Here is a 19,293-nt window from a genome sequence, read left to right on the forward strand (position 1 = left end):
CCCAACAGCCAAGGCCCCCTCCCTTTCCCCACTGCTTCAGTTTCCTCCAACTCCTTCCATCAGGAGGCATTTCCATGTCCTTCCTACCATGTCCCTGAGTGTTTTCTGTCACAGACACTTCTAGAGAAGAGAGGAGGGCTGCAGTCACAGAGTGTGACTTCTAGGTGCTCAGAGCTGGCACTCAGCTTATGCTCTCCATGGCTGCAGACAGAATCCAATCACCTGCCCTCTGCAAGATCAGTTTCCAGGAGGGTTCACTCACTTGATTCCCTTCAGATCTGGAGGTGACTGATTTTAAAGCACCACCTGATAGGGAGGGGAGGGCAGAGGTGGGCAGGCAGAGGGAACACTCTCCTGAGTCTGTAGCACAGCTCCTGGCGCAGGGGCCTCCAGCAGAGCAGAGGATTGGAGGCTTCTGACATTTGCTCAGTTTTCTGCCCAGCCTGTTGTACTTGGGAAAAATGTGAAATATCACAAGGCAGTGGTTCCCTCGGCCATCTAGAAGCAGCAGCCAACTGCACTAAGAGAGGCCTCCGGGGGAGTCACAAGAGTAGACCCTGGGCAGGGGCATGGGGATCACTGGAATGGTCTTCAACATGCTGGAAGAAATCTGGGCAGACCTGCTTTTCCCACCACTCAGGAACAGACAACACTGCTCTGGCCAGAGACCGGAACTCATGGACACTGAGCAGCTGAGTCCTAGCTCACTGATGACCAACATAAGAGGAGCACTACTCCAGTTGTCCACGCCACATAGACTCTAAGCCCAGTCACCAGTACACGGCCATGACCGCTGGGTCCTAGACATGCTTTCAGACAATCTGGATGGGTTCCACAGAGAGACCACAGCTCATGCCCCAACTGCTGCCCAGTCACATTTTCCCCATCCCACACTATAGATCTGAGGATTTGGAACATAAATAGAAGATTATGTTTTTCTTTCTGTTGCACAGTATTAGTTTGGTGGGGGGTCAAGATGCTTTTGAGTCTTGATTCTTAGCAGTGTCTCCTTGATTCAGATCATGAGCTGATAAGAAGGTCTATGGCCATCATCCACATCGTCACTGAAAATGTCAACAATGACAAAGACATCCGACCCCATAACACCACAACCTCATCACAGAATACCAGAGAACTATTCATCAATACTCTCACAGTTCACTCTTTCAACCAGCTCTAAAGTCACGTGACTTTGCTTTTATCCAGCCCTCTTTCCTATGATGACAAAATGAAATGTTTTTCCTAAAACCCTGTGGAACTCAAGGTATGCTAAATCTGAAGCATTCCTCTGTACCAAACTCTAGAACCTTATCAAAAAAGAAAACAAGATAAATGTGACATAACTTGTTCCTAGTGAGCTCAAGATAACTTCTAGAAAGCATTGCTTTATTTCTGAGCTCTTAACAATCTAATAATTTAATGTAACCATATCTGGCTTTTCATATAAATCATAATCCATTTTAAATGCCATTCTACATTTTTATCTTTCTTTACAAAATTTGTGACAGGTGTTTCCACTGGCCCAGGCAACCCTCAAATAATGCATTGTCTAAGGATGTCTTGTAATTATCAGTTAGTCTTTCTCCATTTACATACTGTCTCTCATGATACAGAAGGACACTGGAGGGCAGGGACCCTGCCTCCTGCTTCTTTGACACCCACTCCCACTTCTATAGCTAATAAAGTATTTATGCTTAGTGGCTGCTGAATACATCTCTTGGTCAATTGGGAAATGACCTATGTTCATGGAAAAGGAGGAAAGTGGGGTCCTTAATAATCAGTCAAGCAATACTGATTGAAATCTCTGTCACCAGTTGAGAAGCCACCAGGAACTACTGTAGGGAACAGAAGACAGTCCCAGAGTCTGAAGGTGGGCAAGCAGACAGCAGATGAACACAGTGATCCTGGCACTTGGATCCAAAGGCCTAGAATAGGCTGGCAGTTGAGGAAAAGGTAGAGGAAGGCAGACTTCCATGGGACTTGGTAGCCAGTGGCCAAGAGTGTGAGAGACAAAGCCCTGATGTCTGACTGTCAGGCTCCATGTCCTTAGGTAGACAGGAAGGACTATCCTGGGTGGTGCCCTGCCTGTTTCAGAGAACACAGACGGCTCCCCTTTGTCTCCTGAGCCTCCGCAGTGCACCTGCAGCTGGCGAGCTGGACTGCTTTGGCATGAAACACCGGAGGGAAGCTCCTGAGGGTGTGGGAGGCTGGCAGCAGCGTGACAGGGCGCGAGGCAGAGACGGGCTGATGTCTGGGAGGGTCTGTGGTCCCCTCTTTCTGCCTTCACCCACTCGACTTTCCCCACCCCACTCCTTGCTCTTTAGTTCCTGAGCCAGGCTCTTCAGGGTGGAATGCAGTGCAGGGGCTGGGCTGACCAACAGGTGGGACACCCTGTCCAATCATACACCTACTGTTCCCAGCATGACTGCTCTGATTGGTTCGTGTCCAGGTCAAACCTGTTATTGAATATTTTAACATCTCCCTAAGCTCAGGGATTGAAGGGCAAAGGTAGACATGGCCCCTCCAGAGAGGAAGTTCTGTCCCCAAGAGCAGGGCCTTGCACACTCGGCAGGCACATATTTGCCCTTTTAAGGGGCTGCCTGTTTGATGGCTCCCGGGTCTGTTTATGCTCCTAAAGACAACTCTTCTCCCAGCAACGCCCTCTCAGTCTTTCCCTGCTTCCCCTCCTTAAGGCCCCATCCGAACATCCAAGGCTGAAACGGCAGGTACTTTCAGCAGGAAGGAGCCTCAGAAAGCATGGAGCTTCATAGTACGGCTCAGAGAAATGAGGATCAAAGAGGATATGTCCTATCCAAGGACACACAACTAGAGACAGAGTTAGGATGAAAACCAAGGACACGCCAACAGCCAGCTGTGGTCCAGTCACTGTCCCACCAGAGTTTGTCTTCACTTGTCAATGGACCTTTTTTCTCATCTTGTCCATAGGCCCCCAATAACTTCTCTCTGCTAAAAAAGACCAGTCTCTACAGATTAGTTTAGAAATACCTCTGGTCTCATTTGGGTATGGTAGCAAGTGCCTGTAGTCTCAGATATTTGGGAGGCTGATACAAGAAGATCACAAGTTCAAGGTCAGCCTCAATAACTAAGGGAGACCCTGTTTTTAAATAAAATTTAAAAAGGGTCTGGGGATGTAGCTCAGTGGTAGACTGTCCCTGCGCTCAATCCCCAGAACCAAAATGAAAAAAAGAAAAACCCCTCTAGTCTCATAGGTCCCTCTAGAGGAGCAGAGACTGAAGGAGATTCCAAAGGCCACCAGCCTCTTCTCCGCCAGTAGGAACCACTCCATCCGTCTTTCTGATTTCTCACCTGGCCTGCTCTAATACCTTCACTCCAGCTTCCTGGTCGCAGAAGCAAGTGCAGAGGCCTCGGAGTCAGACACACTGGGTTGTGACTCCCAGCCTCGCCATTCTGCCTCATGACCTTGAGCATGTCTCTGAGCTTCTGAGGGCCTCTGATTCCTCATCTTTGACACCAAAATAACCAAGCATCTTCCTCCTTGGGTTTTGGCAAGGAGTCGATGAAGCGAAAAGCCTGGGAAACCTGGCCACTCACTAGATAAAGATCAAACTGCTGCTGGGGTGTCACTGTCAGGTCACCAGCAAGGTGAGGATGCCCTGCCCAGAACTGCATCTCTTCCTTCTCCAGCTGGGGCTGCTGAGGCCTGGCCCTGTTGGAATTGGCCCCGCCAGATTTAAGAAGTTGCCCAGCTGCGCCTTCAGTAAATGGGAAATCTAGGCCCGAGGGGGGCTCCTCCCTGGGCTCTGAGCTCTCTCTTACTAGAAAAGTCAGCAAAGCAGTGATACATGTTTGAGGTGATGGACAGCCTATTGTCCTGATTTGATCACTGTACCAGGTATACATGTATCCAAACGTTATACTGCCCCCATAAAAATGTCCAATTATTATGTGTCCAAAAAATCAAAACAAGGAAGGAAGGAAACAGGGGAGGGAGAAAGAAAACTCCTGGTTCTGACCCCAGGCACAGAACAGGAAAGGCCAGGTGGTCAGACAGGTTTGTCCCTGCAAAAGCCCTTTGGGAAGGGCTGCAATGGCAGTTTCCACCTCAGAGCAGAATTGAGAAACAACAGAGGAAAACAGAAAGCAAGGAGAGAAGGAAACCCGGGAGCTTGAACCCAGGCTGGGGGGACCTCCACCCATCACCCCTTTTCTCTCTGTGAAAACTTCCCAGGCGCTGACGGCTCCCTGTCCTCCACATCCTGTCTCCCTGCTTCCTCCCCTCTTCCTGTGGGGATGAGGTCTTCTCAGGACCATCAGCCACCTAAACATAGCCTGACTAGACAAACCACCAGCCACCAGGTCAGCACCTCCTGTGAGGCCTGCAAGTCCCCCTTAAAGGGTCTCCTCCACTCCTGCGGCCCCAGCCGGACTCACTGTCACAGCCCCGCACACACTATGGAGAAATGAATTGCCTTAACTCAGGGACTAGGACTGGGCCCAGCTCTTTCCTTAGCAGTCGTGAGGCAGGGGACCATGGTGTTCCTTTCTGGGACTCAGTTTCCTCTCTGGGGGACGCTGGCTTCTGCGGAAGACATTCAAGGATCCTAGAAGCCTTGACCCTTCCCACTGTCCCATTCCTAAGGGCTCTCCTCACACTGAAGGAGCACTGCGCCCACACTCCACCTCAAGCCAGGAAGTACTTCCTAACTTGATTTCATTCTTCCTATTTGACCTGCAAAGATGAAAATCCTAGCCCTGACCCCAAGCCACCCACATATCAGTTTTTACATTTTAGGATTTTTCCCTATCATTAGTGTTTATTAGAAAATGCAGACTAATGCTAACACTTCAGGCTCTGTTATATGCCAGACACTGGGCTGTATGCACACTTTACCCCACAACTGTCTGAAATAGGTGACTTCATATTAAAGAAGTTATTAATGGAAAAACTACAACAAAATCTCTGGTTCAGAGAGATTAAATAGCTTGCATGAAGTCATAGTACTAGCTAATGGCATAGTTAGGATTCAAACCCATGACTGTCCAACTCCTGATCTGTAAACCCTTAAGCAGTAGGACACGTGTCCAGTTCCCCAGGCAGAGATCGCAGTTTCCTCAAGTATTCTGCAGATTCTGATTCACTGACTCAGATTCTGCATTTCCTGTGAGCTGGGCCAGGTGTTCTGGGGCTCTGCTATCTCCTTTCAGCTTCACAGTGACCTCAGGAGGTGGTTACGATTGTAATCCCCCTCACAGTTAATGGAATCGAGTCTTCAGGAGCTGGGACAATTTGGTCAACAACACCCAGCGGCTTAGAGACAGAGCTAGGACTCCCAAGCGAATATTGTGACTCCAAGACTCCAAGTCCAGTGTCCCGTCACAACTAAAGCTAACTCATAAGCCCCTTTGTTAGTCAGATTTTTATTGCTGTGACCAAAATATCTGATAACAAACTGAGAGGAGAAAAGATTTACTTTGGCTCACAATTTCAGAGGTCTCAGTCCATGGTCAGTCGACTCCATTGCCCTGGGCCTGAGGTAAGGCAGAACATCATGGTGGAAGAGGGTGGTAGAGGAGAGCTGCTCAGCTCTTGGCAGCCGGAAGCAGAGAGAGCCAGGCAAGAGGCCAGGGACTAAATGACCCCTCCAGGCCCGCCCCCAGGGACCTACACCTCCAACTAGATCCCACCTTCCAGTTGTTCACACAGCTCTCAGTGGTTCAATCTGCTGATGAGGTCACAGCCTTCGTGATCCAATCATTGTGTAAAAGCCCCACCTCTGAGCCTTCCTGCACTGGGGACCCTGCTTTCAACAAACGAGCTTTGGGGGGACATTCCAGATCCAAACCATAACAACTCCTTTAGTTCTTTCAGTTGATGCTGTGGCTTTGGGGCATTCAAAGTGCCTTCTCTGGTCCCCTTCCCCACCTCCTCACTTGAGGGTCACAGGGCAAGGACATGCTCCTGACTCTGTCTCCTTGGCCTCTTCCATGGTGCCTCTTAGAGGCCAGGCACAGTCATGATCACTTCCTGCATTATCCCATGAACTCCCCCAACTCTTCACCAACATCTCTGACCACCATCATTTTGCAGATGAATGTGTCAAGACTCCCAGAGGCCAGACAAATTGCTCAGGACCCAGCCCTGTGAGTGGGGAGGCTGGGTTGGAGGCAGTGATGCTGCCCTCACACTGGCTTCTGACCCAGTGCTGGGTACCCACCTTGGTGGTGAGGGTGCAAGGCAACAGACCCTCCCTCAAGGAAGTCCCCTTCCAGTGGGAGAGCAGGGGACACGAAGGCAGGGATAGCACAGAGGGTAAAGAGAGGTGTTTGGGTGGCACTGAGAGGGCAGACCGTGCCCAGCCTAGGGGTGGTGAAGGGGAAGTCAGAGCAGACGTCCAGGAGGTGACATTGGGTCAATCTTTAAAGAGACGAGAGAACGGAGGAAGGGGGCACAGGATGGTGCGAGGCCTCCCGAGAGGGGAACAGCCTGGCTGAGGATGGACCAGCATGACCCTGAGTGGGCCAGCGTCCTGGCTGGTGGCTTGGTCCCTCTGTAGCTCAGTCAACAGGCCAAGGGAATCGGGAGGGTAAACATCCTGGCTTGCTGGCAGAGCTGAAGGCATCCCGGGGAGCCTGCTTCTTTGCCTCCACTCTCCACCAAGTCCCTGAGGCTGGGCCCAGAGCCTCCCTGAGCTGCTGCATGAAACATAAGGAATGTAAACAATTTCCTGCTCCTCAGGCAGAGACTGCTTCCTGCACATTGGCCCTCATGGGCTCCTGGGGAGTCACCTAAGAAATGGCCCAGACCCAGCTTACCCAGGGTCTTGCTCCCAAGGCAAGGAAGTGGCTTTTCCATCCTGGAGTACACTGTTAGGCCCTCTGCCCACCTGCACCACGTCTACTCCCACCCTAAGTATCTGAAGACCATCCCCTTCTTCTGTGAGTGGCAAACTGGCCTGGGTCCCTCATACCCTATTTACACCCCCTTCTGTCCTGAAACCACCTGAATTACAAAGCCCAGCTCACCCCACAAGCTTGGTTGAGTTCTGCTCACTTGCCATCAGCTTAAACTATGTGATTTCTGACAAATTCCTTAGCCTCTCTGAGCCTCAGCTTCCTCGTCTGTAAAAATGGAAGAAATAATAAGAGTCTATACCACATTGGATTGCCACAAGGACTGAATTGGTTAATATTTAACTACAATTAATGCTGAGTAGAAGTCAACGCTATTAAAAGCTACATAGAAATTGCGAAGGTGCCTGAGTGTTGACTTATATGTTTCAAAAAGTTTATGTATGAATGAGTTTTATATAACATTACAAGGGTTGGCATATACCACAGGAGCCAAAGCCAGACCACAGACCGTCTTTGTAAATACAGTGTTAATGGAACACAGCCATGCCTGTTGGTTTAAGTATTGACTGAGGCTATTTTCATGCAACAGAGACCACATAGCTCACAAAACCAAAAATATTTACTACCTGGTCCATCACAGAACCACTCTGCCAGTCTCTGTGCTATTAGGTTGATTCCTGTGTAACTGACAATATCTAATTATCTTTAATGTACATCAACATTCATTTGGTTCAGCTTAATATGTCACCCTGACTCGTCTCTTGTCCTCGTCTCACCCACTGAACTGGGAATGCTGTGCCAGGCGTAGGGATTCTGATCACAATAGTTACAATTGATGGCGCATCTCCCAGGATGAGTGTTCATCTGGGAATCTGGTCTCCCCTTTCTACAGACAAGGGAATCCGAGGCTCAGAAAGAAGCTACGAGTGAGCCTGGGGCTGAACCCAGGCCTCAGACCCCCACCAGCTGGCTGTCCCTGCAGCATTGTGTGTCAGAGGCTGATGGAGCCAGATCATCCTGATGAGGACAAGCAGCCAAGAGCACAAAGACTTGCCACCTCCCACGCCATGTGTCCAGCTCTGGGACAGCGCTGGGCCACCTGGTTAAGGGAGCTCAGTCCCGTGACTTCCCTGGAAGGCTCTCCGAGGCCTCAGGCAGACTCTGAGCCATCTGACTCGCTGGGTGAGCCTCTGGCCAGGCTGGGGAGGGGTGGGGACACTTCAGAAAATAAGCAAGCTCTCTTTCCAGGACTAGGGGTGCTATATTTAGCAGTCACCTAAATTACGGTTTGCCCTGTGCTCTGGGAAAGCAAAAGTAAGTGCCATCAGCCCAGAAGTCTCCTCTGTGCTGGCCAGGACCGGGGGAAGCAGAGATGAGGAGAAGAGGAAGGATAAAGGGATCCTGCCAGGAAAGACGCAGCTCCAAGTCCTTCCCAGTGACTTTTCCCGACTTGGGGTGAGGCTGGAGTTGTGGGTTTTCCAATCGGTTTTCTCATTTTGAGAAACCATAAAGAGGATAAAGGAGTTGCTGTCTACCAAGGCAGGAAACATGGAGATGGTGACTGTCTACGGCCAGGGTCAAGCATTCGTTCATTCAGCCAGCTGCACACCAGCCCACCCATTGGGTGTGCGCACAACAGTTTTCTGGGTGTTCAGATAAAGCGAACATCAAATGTTACCCTCCCATAGACTTGTGGTCTACCCTAAGAATCCTATTAGAGAGGCAGGATGAACAACCAGGATGTAAGGGAGGAGAGGAGGGGCCACGCCAGCCCTGGGACTGCAGGGAGGGAAGTGACTTCAGCCTGGGGTGATCTGGAACACTCGCCAGGGAGGTAGCACAGGAGCTGGCCAGCGGAATACGGCAATGGGGGTCCAAGAAGGCATTCTCAACAACGGCTGTCCCAGAACCGGGACCTGGCACCAGTCATGTCCCCAGGTGAGCAAGGGGCTAAGGGAAGTCACCGTTTCCAGGTTGGAATGTAGGACCCAAAGAAACACAGTCGGAAACAAGACTAGGGTCAGATAAAGGAAGGCCTTGAGTGCTGGGCTCAGGAGGGGAAGGTCCTCACAGGCTGGGTGTTCGCTGTATGGCTGAATAGTTCACTGACTTTCAGAAGAAAGAATCTGTGGGGTCTGATTGATGCTGAGATGTGGCCAGACATTCCTGGTGGCAGTGTATAGGGTGGATTACAGGCAGGAGAAGGAGAAGAGCGGAAGAGTCAGAGGTCACTCTGTCTATTGGGGATGAAAGTTAATGAGTCCCTGAAGTGACCCGAATAGAGAGGAAGGAAAGGGTGCCAGAGATGTGGTGAGGGGTGTAAGGAGGGAGAGGTCAGCGTGTGCAAGGTAAGGGGACCATGGCAAGACACGTACTGGGCACATAAAACAAGGAGTTGGGCTGAGTGACGGGGTGGTGGGAGCTCTTTGGGTGACAGCTGCGAAGTGAAAGAGAAGAAGGAGTTTCGACACCCAAGGCTCTGCTGCCACTCAAGCTAGAGGCCCGGGGCTCCTGGTCAAAGGGAAACTAGCCTGCACAGGGCAACCCTCTGCTTCCAGGAAGCCGCCCCCTCCTCCCGTTCCTGCACAGGGGACTGACAGAGTGAATGGCGCAGAGGAAATGGCACAGCTTCCTCCTGGGCTCTATACCCCAGCCTCCCACCAAAGGGCCCCACTGTGCCCACAGCCCAGCACCACGCCACAGCCCAGGGCTATGGACAACCCCACGGGCCGCTCCTTCTGGTCCTTTTCTCCTGGGGTCCCAGGACAAAATGTATTCTGTCACTTATGAGGAAAGGATCCTCAGGTCCTGATGGGCAAGCCTGCCCTGGGACCCAGCTGGGCCTGTGCACATGAGCCCTAGGCTGTCCACTCCGGCTCACGCTGCCCTCTTATACTCCAGCTTGTCCCTCTCAGCATCCTGCATTCCCAGCAGAAAAGACAGAATGGGTCTCAGGGCAGGCAGACAGAAATCCTGGACCACAGGCACATCCACCTGCTCAGGGGTGCAGTTTGGGGAGGGAAGGGGCATGGGAGCTGAGCTGTCTGCTGGAGGACAAACGTGGTCACACCTGTAGGGCCGCCTCCCCACTCACCCTGTTCACACAAGCCCATCTGTTCGTTCATTCATTCTAATACATATTTGCTGAACACCTAAATGCATTGCTAAGAACTAGAAAAACACAGGGTAAATAAGAGTTCAGTTTGTGGGGACAGGAACCAATTGGACAAATAAACTGTGGATAGGGTGTGATAAGCCAAGGACAAATGTTTGAGTCTGAGGAATGTTTGCAGAACTCCATCCCAAAGAGGATCTAGTCCACCTGAATTCTCTGCTCACACAGTTTAGAGAGGGTATCACAGAGAGGACAAAAGCTGGAAGTAATCAGAGATGCTACTGAAGCTTCAGGACCTGAAGCCCATCTCAGGGTCACTGATACTCTAAGACTGAAAACACCAAAAATACTGAAATACAAGGATGGGCTAATGTGGATTGGTCACATACACAGGCACGTAAGTACACACACGCATATGCACACATATACACGATAGTCTGAAGTAGTTGTTTTGGGGTTATTGAGGGTTTCAATGGCTTTCCTTATTTTTTCTGCATTGTTTCAAATTTCCTACTATCAGCTTTTATTTTAACTAGAAAGAAAAAGGTTGCTGCTTAAAGAAAAAGATGAAGAATAAAGAGATGTAGGATTGGGTCCAGCTTTGTTCTAACAGCCTATCTGAATGACCTTGGACAAGAGACAGTCTCTTTGGAACTCATCTTCAAATGAGTAGGTCTAAGTACATATTCTCCAGAGTTTCTTCTACCCCCGACACTCAGATGTGTGTCACCAAATACATGAGGTGCTGACTGAAGCTGGCAGAGGTGAATCACATTCTGTGAGCTCCCGTTAGCTCCCCTTAGCTCATCATTCATGCGCTTGGTCATCATCCATCGACCACCGATTTCCCCACACTTACTCTGTGCCTGGCCCTTGGTGCTAGGCTGTAAAGGTAAATCAATCAGACATCGCTCTTACCCTCACTGAGCTATAGTCTCCCAAGGTCACAGTCCCCTTTGACTGCTCTTTGATCCCTCATGCCCCTACCTGTTAACAACTCTTGCCACCTTTTTTCAAAATGCCTAAAATAAGTCAAGCAAGGTGCAACATGCCTGTAATCCCACTGACTCCAGAGACCAAGGTCAGAGGATCACAAGTTCAAGGCCAGCCTGGGAAACTTAGCAAGACCCTGAATCAGAAGAAAAAAATAGTCTTTTTTTTTTTTTATTTTGCTTATTTCATTCTCAAACATGGACAGACCTTGTCCAGACATGTGACCTCATGCTGAGACTAGTGCCAACCTCTCATTTCCAACCTTTCCCAGTCATCGAGCAAACAGCAATTTGAAGAATGCTTCTAGGAAAACCCTGATTCTGCCATCCTTCGTTCAGGATCCTTCCAGGTTTCACAGTCCAAGCTGAAAGCCACCAGCTTCAACTCTTAGGCTAGTCATTTGGTGGGGCTCACAAGTTCCATACCAACGAAGCCTCGAAACCAGATCAATAGCCAAGTGCTGGTGAGAACATGGAAGACAGGGAACTCACCCACACTACTACTGATGGGAACGTGAAATGGTACGGCTGTTAAGGTAAGCAGTTTTGCAGTATCTTAAAAAGTTAAGCACACATTGCCCTTCCACTCCCAGGTAGTTTCTCAAGAGAAATGAAAGCATATATCCATACAAAGACTTGTTCATGAATGTTCATGGCAGTTTTATGTGCAATAGCTCCAAGCTGGAAGTGACCCAAATGTCCATCAACAGGTAAATCAGCAAACTGTGCAGTAGATCCATATGGCGGACGGACCCCTACTCAACAAGAAAAAGGAGTGAACTATTGCTCTCCACTGCCTGTGGATGCATCTCAGGATAATTATGCTACATGAAAAAGGCCAGAGCACAAGAGTACATAATGTGTGATTCTATTTACCTCAAATTCTAGAAAATGCAAACTAATCCATAGTAAAAGCAGATCAGCAGTTGCCCGTGGAGAGGTAGAGTGGGTAGGGAGGGTGGTTTATAAGGAACTTTACAGATGATAGACACATTATGTTGCTTGTGGAAATTGTTTCAGGGTCACAAACAAATGTCAAAACTTATTAAATGATATACTTTACTCATGCAAAATATGTTGTATGCCAATTAAAACTCAATAAGACTGTATAAAACAATCAAAATGGTTCTACTCATGCCTTACAATATTAAACCATCAAGGACAAAGGTCACTGTAGCTTGTTACCCTGTAGAAAACTACTAACATAAAAAGTCACTTAAAGATCCCAGGAAAGACTCCATAGCCCAGGGGTTGGGTTTGGAGAGCAATAATCCCCCCCCCCCCCCCCCAGACCTGAGGCTCAGTGCATCTTCGGTTCCATGAGGCAGGAGGTACACCTCATAAGTTACTTAGTTCCTCATGGGCACATTGGATGACAAAGCCCACCTCCCAGGGCTACTATGAGTCCCCAATGAAGAGCAGGTATCAAAGGGCCAGCACAGTGCTGGGCATATCCCAGGGCCTCACACTGAGCCCTCTTCCCCTTCCCTGGCCCCTGGCTCCTCACAGAGGTCACTAAGATCCAGGGCTGGGTCCACACAGGCATAGAGAGAAGCTGATTGCTCTGGGCTGAATTAGGAGTAAAGAGAAGCTCAGCAGAGCACACACAGGCATGGCCTGGCTCCATCCAAACGTCTCCAGGTGTAGGACAGAACTGAGCAGCTGGGACTCTGGGGGAGTAAGAACGGGACACTGGAAGCCTGAGTTACAGCCCAGGAATTTCTGAGAAGCCAATGGGATGGCCAACAAGACTGAGGATGATGCCATGACCTGCAGTTTTCAGGACAAGGCATCGGGTGTTAGGTAGACAGAGTACTATGGAACAGGGGAGGTACCTGATCCTCGCACACTGGATAAGCAGGTAGAGATGCTCAGGCAAGATTGCAGAGACAGGCAGGAGCGGCAGAGGAAAGACTACTGCCAGCTAGCATGTGAGGGTTGACTCTATGAGCTCAGAGGTGGGGTGCATGTATGTGGTTTGGTTTGTGTGCAACAAGTATGTTTAGTGTCTGTGTGTTTATATGTGTATTGTGGATGGGATGTGTAGGCGGCGCTTGCGCGTATGGAGTGTGGGTATCTGTGTAAGTGGTATGCATGTGTGGTGCATGTGTAGGTGATACATGCGCATGTGTGGGTGGCCTATGAGCCCATGTGCTGTGTGTTTTTGTGTGTTTGTCTCCAAGAAGCAAATACACACAATTGCACTGACTTTCCATCCTAAGCAGAAAGAAGACCTGTCAGCTCCCCAAAATACAGAACCAGAGAAAACAGCAAGACCACTGAAAAGCAGCCCCCCTGCCAATTTCTAACAAGCCCACCCTTAGTTTATGAAAGAGTTGACTAAAGATGATATTTAGGAAATGTTTCTAATGTCTTTTCTTCAGTTTTCCATGAACCACACTGTGGAGTAGGAGCAAAGACTATTTGAAGGATAGTCAAAGATGGACCAGAGGCTGAGTATTCACATTATCATCTCATTTCATCCACAGTGACCCACTGAGATCAGGACTTTGGACTGATGGGAACACTGAGGATCAAAACCAGCAGATGATACCCAAACTAGACTAATAATAAGCCATCTAGCTCCAGTCTGCTTTAATTCAGCTCCGTGACTGCAGATATGACTAGATTTCTATTGGGTGTACAATAGAGTACACCCTCCCTCTGTCTCTGCTCTTTGAAATTAGGGTGGTGTGTTTTATCTTCCTCCCCAATAAGCCAGAGATGGAAAAAAAATTAATGACAAAAATATATCTCAAACTGTTTCAATTCCTTATGCTTTAAAAAATTAAAAAATAAAATAAATGTTCAACACATTGCTAGAAAGAAGGATGCTAACATTTATTAAGAGTTACACTGGGCTCAAACTTGCAGACTTATTATTTCATTTAATTATCCCAACATTCTGCCAAGATGGTATCATGATGCCATTTTTATAGAGAGGGAATTTAAGGCTCAGAGAAGGTCAGGAACTTGCCCAAGTTAGGAAAATTCATAAGACATGTGAACTCCAATTCCAGAACTCAGATACAGTCTTCTCATGGCATGGAAATTGCAGGGGCAGAAGGCAGCATTGCTGTAAACAGTAGGTGCTCCTGGAGACATGACACCTCAAGTGGGGTGCCTGTCCTCTCCCTTCACCCATCTCCCATCCTAGCTCTCTGGAAAAACTCAGCACTTGCACAGAGGAGCCCAATGCCCCCGCCGCAGACTGTAACCTGCTGCACCAGCTTACCACACAGTCCCAGAAAGGTCCAGGCAGTGCCATCTGTTTGGGGCCAGCATCTTGGGTGTGTGAGCTGGGCACTTGGTTTAAGGCTCTGCCGCTGTGTCTCAAATTTTCAAATAAGTTTCCAATAGGGAGCCCTACGTTTTACTCTTATACTGGGTCATGCAGCTGGTCCTGCCCATCTCTACGGGGCCCATCCTAGCGATCTTTCCCAGGAAGTACAGCCACTCCCAGTGTGTTTCCAAAAATGTAACCTCTAGTCCCAGAATGGTCAGGACTGAACAGACAAGTTACTTTAATCTGGGGTGGCTTCCTGCTCAAAGAGCCTTGATCCACTTCTAAGTAACTACTGGGCTTCCCCCACCCTGATCCTTCCTCATTCCACCTCACTCCTCCATCCCACACCCCCTGTCCCACTCACTCCTCCCTAAATACACCATTGCTCAAGGGACTGAAATTCCTAAAGGGCAGGGACACTTCCGTTTTTATCTCCAACTCCCCCTGTGGAGATCTTTCCATAGCAATACAGCAGGAATTTGATAAGAGCTGATGGATGAAATGAATTGCTGTATTTCCTGAACTCTTGACCCTATCAATTATAAGACATATAATCAAAGCCATAACATTACATTAAGCTTGCGCAGATTACATGTCCTTCATCCTTCTGCAATTGGATAATAAAAGCGGGAGAACGGCTTAGCTTTGAAATACAGTAAAGGACAGCTCTGTGCCATCTCCACGTGGGTGGGTTATTCCGCCCCATCCCCATCCACCTCTGCCTCCTCCCCTCCCCCTCCCCTCCATCCTGTCCCATCCTCTCTGCCTCCTCACCTCCAGTCCTCAGGCAGACCCCACCTTCTGCAAGAAGCCTTCCATCCTACCCAAATTCTCTCAAATGCACTCAGAGCCCTCTCTGCTTTGTTTATAAGGCACTTCATTACATACTACTTCATGGCACTTGGTGTTATTTGATTTGTTGTATTATATTTTTTATACCAATGAACTTTTCCCCCATCTTGACTCTGGCCCCATGAGGATGGGTTCTGGCACAGTGCCTTCTATGTGGCAGGTCCTCTATCCATCTGCAGAAAGTTCTCCTGAACGAAGGAACCCTAGTAGCTGAGTGTGAAGAAAAGGGATGAACTCCCCAGAGGAGATCAACATGCAAACCCCCCAGACTCTTCCACCTTTGGATGCACAAGGCATCCAGACCTTCGCCAAACACCCTGGAGAGGTGTCTCAAGTGACACTCAGCAAGAGGCAAAGGAATGCTCCTTTGTAAACCTGCTTGGTGGATCCGACCTTGGAATTCCCAGCTCAAATGGGGTGCTTTGATTTCTTTGTTTCCAGGTTTTAATTCCTGCCCCCAATTCCCTGTCAACAAAAGGCATCTTGCAGGCGTAAGAGATATTTGTTTTCTCTGTGCTTCAGGGATGGGATGCTTTCACCAAGAGAAACACACTCTGACTCCAGGACTGCAGAAGCTAAAACTTCCCCCAGGACCCGGCCACCCCCAGATCAGTCTCCAGGACCTGGGAATAGTGCTTGCAGGCACTCTTTTTTTTTGGGGGGGGGGGCAGGGAAGGCAGGTACTGGGGATTAAATTTATAGGTGCTTTATTTTTGAGACAGGGTGTCACTAGCCTGGAATGTGCCATCCTCCTGCCCCAGTGTCATGCGTTGCTGGGATTACAGGTGTGCCCACCAAGCAGGACTGCACGACCTCCTGTCTAAATCACCTCTCTTCCACCCGACACCCCTGCCACCTCCACCCCACCTGTTCCCACCATAGGGGTCTCGTTCTCAGCATGGCCGAGTGAGGCCCATGACCTTCTCATTCTGGAAACCATTTATCATCTCATGCATCCTGTCACCCTCCCAAGGTGCTTTGCTCAGTCTCCTTCCACAAGGTCATGTGACACTGACCCACCTTTCCCATGCTTCCTCTAGTCTCTGACTCGCCTGAAACCGGGAGCCCCTCCTCCAGGAAGACAGCCCAGGAGCTGCGCCCACCCCACCCCACCCTTGCCCCTCCTGTGACCCACACCTGCCAGGTCTCCTTCCTGCTGGAAGCCTGTCCTGCTGCCCTCCCCTCAAGGCCCACCCAACCTGCTTGGCATCCTGAGTTTTGTTCCATTTCTCCCATTGTCAAACACCAGGCCACCTATTGCTTCCTGAATTACAGTCACTCTCACGGGGCTGAGACCTTCTTTAGTCAGTGACAGACACTCTCCAGTTTAACAGCACAAAGCCTGGCCTTAGATAGGCTGGAGCTCTGCCAAGGCTCAGACCCTGACTGTCTGTCCATCTCCCTTGTCCTTCCTCCCTGTAGAAACCCATCCATCTCCTTATTCAGACTCACTCAGCGCAGATCACGCTACACCTCCCTTCCCCCATCTGCAGCTCCATTTTTCCAACTCTGTGTATTCCATGCAGGTGTGATGATGCAGGTCCTCAAAATGTCCCTCCACACAGACTTCTTCTCCCTCCCTTGCCCTTCAGACTGCACACCCCTGCTTTCCTCTGGGAATGGCACCACGGGTCTGAGGTTCAAAACCACAGAGGCACGGTTAACTCCCCCTTTGCCTTGAGTACTACTATATTCTAGGTATTATGCATTATCTCATTTAATGCTCACAAGAAACTTAAAGGCATTAATACCCCAATTTTGTAAACAAGGACACTTGCACACAGAGAAGTCAAATGACCTGGTCAAGGTCACCAGCACACACAACCTTCCCAGCTGGGATGGAGGGGCAGGTTTTAACAGGCTGGCCAAAGCTCCCATGATTATCCAGATTCTCCACACTCTACTTGGAAATGTTTCCTGTGTCAACACTGTGCTCCCGTGTGTGCCCTCAGGCTCCGTTCAGGCACACGAGGTGTGACTGGGTTGTCACGCCATCTGGGAGGCTGGGGGCACACCGTCCTGCACATTCGGCTAGCAGTGGTGCACTTGTCTCACCCTCACCCTGAGCTTGCACGTGCTATAAACTTGGAACCATTTGAGAGGCGCCATCCTGTTTTGCTGGTTGGCTGACCTCCAGCCCAGGGCAGCCTGACCCCAGCCTGACTTCTGGACTCCATTGCTCCCCTCTCGGTCCTCCTTTGGCCTTGGGTCAAAAGCACTCACCAAGCTACCTGCTTGGACCCCAGCTGGGTCTCCCAGCTTTCTTCTCTTATTTCACCTCTTGGTTTTCCCACCTCAGCAGAAGATCTCAAATTACAGTGCATCCCCAATCTCCTGGGGCTTATGCTTTCAGTTTTGATTGATGTACACGGGGCGAGGACACAGTCATAAGGATTTCAACAAGTTCTCCAAGTCCAGTTCTTCCTAGGCTCTCTCCTATTCCCGTTTTGCAGCCTTTTCCCAAGCTTTTTATTTCTCCCATCTTTTACCTCTTTTTCCCAGAATCATGAGCAAAGCCCTTGTGTTCTCACACCTGACTCTACCCAGTAGAATCACCAGGCATTCTGAAAAAGGGCTAATGCCTGGTCCCCAGTTCAAACCAACTAAAACAGAATCTCCAGGTGGGCTTGAGGGGAGCCAGGATTGTCCAAGTTTTAAAACTGAAAGTCTCACCTCCCAGGATGCCTCTCAATTCAGGCAAAGAGCTGGTCATCCCGCCAGGCTCCACCATTTGTGAAATCTCTCCAGGGGATGGTAACTTGTAGGTAACTGCCAAACACTGAACTTTCCCAGGGAAGAGACTCCTCTACAATCAGCCAGCTCCATGGTGTTCCCTTCAAGTCAGGGCTCACCTGCCTTTTGTTGTGATTTGGCTCTGACCTTCTCACAATGTGTCCTTAGACCCACAGCAGCTGGGACCTTGTTTTAAAAAGTGAGCCATTTTAATCATAATCAACACCTGCAATGTACCCACACTCCGCCTGGGCCAGGCGTCATCCTGGGTGCCTCAGGTGTCCTGATTCAACTCACAAGAAACACAGCAGGGTATTATCACCATGATCCCTATTTGACACCCAAAGAAGCTAAGCCCAAAGAGGTTCAGCAAGCCAGGCAGGGCCACAGGGCTCGCTGATGGCAAAGCTGTGCCTACAACCAGATGTGCCTCGCTCAGGAGCCCATGTGCAGCTCTCGCCTTCAGATACTTTGGGAATCACCACCAAAGGCATTGTGTTTACTGACTTCAGCTAAGTGGTGACTGAGGGGCTAACAACCAGGCACGACCTGCTGGGACAGGTTGGAGCTGGGAGGTCAGTCCCTCAGGGAGGTGTAGTGCTGATCAGAGACGGCTTGGTCTGACCCCCGTGCAGCAGCGTTTACGGAGCACTGCTGAACTCAGGGGCTTGAACATGCCATTGCGTTACATTCAGTCATAACTCTGTCACGTCCATGGTGCTGGGGTTTTGTGGGACTCATACAGACAACTTTCCTTTTCTTGCTCAGGTTCAGGTCCAATGGAGAAACAAATATTTGAAGCACACAGAGGGAAGTCAAAATATAAACCATGTTTCTGAGAAAGCAGTTGGGAGTTTGTGGCTTTAGGTCTCTGGCCAATGGACTTCCCGATGTTATGCTCATGAGCAAGGACAACTCACATACCCAATCATTGCCATAGGAGGATAACTGGACTCTGCACTGGAGCAGGCTCCTCACTTCACCACCAAGAGCCAGGTGGAGGGAGTTGGCCCAGCTGGTAACTTCTCTAAGAGTCCTGAGTCAGATGCCTTGCCTTTGGAGCGTGAGCAGCTAGGGTTCCCCGTCGCCATCCACTCAATCCCCGAGCCCTGCCCTCGAATGACTGCCTCCAAATCTAGTACCCTGTCCTTACCCTGCAGGAGGGCAGGGCTGTGTGGTTTTCACACTGGAATCCCTGCTGTGTGGCACAGTGCCTGGGCAGGGAGCAGACGCTCAGTGAACTGTGTGGAGGAGTGGATGGATGGATGGATGGATGGATGGATAGATGGAGAGATGGATGAACACATGAAGGAAGGGACTCTGGCCAACATGGAAGTTTCATCAGGGAAGACTAGGGGAGAAGCATGAACCTAGCTACGAAAGAGCAAAGGCATGGGTCCACTGACTTTTTCTGACAAGGGAGCAAAAGTTCCCCAGGTGATGCTAGATGTGACCAGCGTTGAGGAGCACGGAAGCTCCTC

General features: G+C 49.7%; 1 protein-coding gene across 4 annotated transcripts in view; it reads right to left on the bottom strand.

The window, feature by feature from the left end:
• The window catches only part of Daam2 (dishevelled associated activator of morphogenesis 2), a 106,866-nt gene that overhangs the window by 43,307 nt on the left and 44,266 nt on the right, over positions 1-19,293 (bottom strand). The gene's annotated exons all lie outside the window — the stretch shown is intronic.

This window comes from Sciurus carolinensis, chromosome 7 (genome assembly GCF_902686445.1).
Source record: "Sciurus carolinensis chromosome 7, mSciCar1.2, whole genome shotgun sequence".
NCBI classification, from domain to species: domain Eukaryota; kingdom Metazoa; phylum Chordata; class Mammalia; order Rodentia; family Sciuridae; genus Sciurus; species Sciurus carolinensis.